The sequence below is a fragment of the Sinocyclocheilus rhinocerous genome, unplaced genomic scaffold (assembly GCF_001515625.1).
Source record: "Sinocyclocheilus rhinocerous isolate Xijiao unplaced genomic scaffold, SAMN03320098_v1.1 scaffold655, whole genome shotgun sequence".
NCBI classification, from domain to species: domain Eukaryota; kingdom Metazoa; phylum Chordata; class Actinopteri; order Cypriniformes; family Cyprinidae; genus Sinocyclocheilus; species Sinocyclocheilus rhinocerous.
In genome coordinates, this window is record NW_015646377.1 from 36,616 (window position 1) to 38,976 (window position 2,361).

The window sequence follows — 2,361 nt, forward strand, 5'->3', positions numbered from 1 at the left end:
TCCCAGAATCCTGTTCACTCAGATCTCTGATGGTCACAGTGAAAACTGCTGCTCTTGTGTCGTCATACAAAGAGAATCTTCCAGAATCAACCCATTTTTCACCATTTTCTTTATCCGTCTTGATTTGGTCTGTGCACTCTGACCACTGTCCTCTACAAAAATACTTAGCATTCACTGTATATCCTCTATCATATCTGCATGTGATGCTGACTCCTCCTCCTGAATATCCTGTCACACTGATGGAGCTCACCACACCTACAACAAACCAGCATTAAAACACTTTAATATATTTATGAGGCTACACATAAATGAGCTTTCTTCAACTTTTCAACATCAACATGAGCTGAAGTGAAAGAGTTCAGTTTCTCACCAGGAATCATCAGCAGAGTGAAAGTCCAGATGATCTTCATTCTTCTCTCTTATTCAGTGATCTTCTCTGTTGTTAGTAGATTCAGTTCTTCTGAAGCTCTCGATGTGTGTTCAGATGAGTTCTGAGTGTTTCTTTCCTGGTTACACGTTTAACATGAACTGATGAATGTGACAGAGACGCCCACTTCCTCTATATATCTGCCACAGATAGAGAGGGAGAGAGAATAATGAAGTAGGAAGTGAAAATAAAATCAGATTGAAACGAAAGTGAAACAAATAAAGGAGAAATGAAAGTGTTGAGGATTGAGAGTCCAGCGGCTCCCTCTAGTGTTCAGATGATCAGCACCACGGACAGCAACACACACACACACACACACAATCACAGTCAGTCCAGAAGATGGCATTACACCTCATAAAACATAATGCAGAATAACTGACCTTCAGGAACTGTGTAACTGAAACATAAATCAAATCATAATGCAGTTGATATGTACAGACCTGAGCTGCTGCTGACTTTGTAAGAACAAGAACATTAGTTACTGATGTGATTTGATGTCAAAATAATAACACGGTATTGTTATAAAGAACAATCATCTTTTATTTTGTTCACAGTTATATACAACGATACACACATAAAACACATTATTGCACATATAATTTTAAGCAAAATGAGAAAACATTACATAAATCCTTTCAGCAGGTGCAATGGTGGTGTTTACTGAGCAAATAACCAACTGAAACAGTCGATCACTAACATGTATGTACTGTAATCACTGGCTCATAACTGCATGCAACGATAGACATTAATGTGAAGACAGATAATTGTTGAAGGAACATCATCAGGACCGTCTGTGTCTTTCAGACCCTCAGTAGATGATGATGATGATGATGGAGCAACTAATCAGAGGGGTTTGTGGGTAATCCTGGAGTAGCATAGACTGTTTTAGTAGAATCAGAGGGGTTTGTGGGTAATCCTGGAGTAGCATAGACCGTTTTAGTAGAATCAGAGGGGGTTGTGGGTAATTGGGCCGTAGCATAGACTGTTTTAGTTCCTGTATCTGGATCAGTGTGAGGTCTGGTGTCTGCAATTTCCTCATAAATGAAGCCGGTTTGAGGAACCTTTGAAGAGAATGAGAAATTATTCACAGCTCTCGAGGTTCCCAGACATCACAGCAGGATTATGGTCATATTCATACAAACACATTATTATCAAACACGCTGATTTTACAAACCGCTTCACTGTTTCCTGTTCCGGGTTTGGGCATTTTAGAGGCTGAATTAGGGCCTGCAAAACAAATATTATACTACATTAAATATAATAATCTTTCACATTCATGCTCAACATTTTAGATGTTTAAAATTTATTTTGTAATTTTATTTGTTTTACTTTGTTTGGGAGAAACTTTCCATCCACTTTCTATTCATCAGATGGCATTTTATTTCACATACATTTACAAAAAACAAAAAAAAATAAATAATCAAAGAAGACTTCACTGTTTGGGTTTCATGACAAAATACCACATGGAATAAATATATGAAATATAACATTTTCACTTCACCAATAGACTTTAAAGCAAACACATAAATAATTATTTTGTAATTACACCGCACATCACTTCACAGTGCATTTGTGAGCACTTTATTTTACAGTAATATTCCTCATGTACATACTATGTACTTATTGTAGTAATTACAATAACTGGGTAATAGTAACTTGGCACTAACCCTGAATCTAGCCTTAACCCATGCAGTTACTGTATATTACTGAGTATGTTCTTGGCTAAGTACATTGTAAGTATACATAGATTGTAAAATAAAGATCAACTGTGCATTGTCTTGTTTTGACTAGCAGGGGGGAAATAACATCTTTTCATTTACTCATTATTTCTCAGACAACCATGCAATTTACTTGCACCATTCTGATAGATAAATTAATATGACAAAACTGTAAAACGGTAACAAATGACATGCAAAGAAAGCTATCGAACTAGT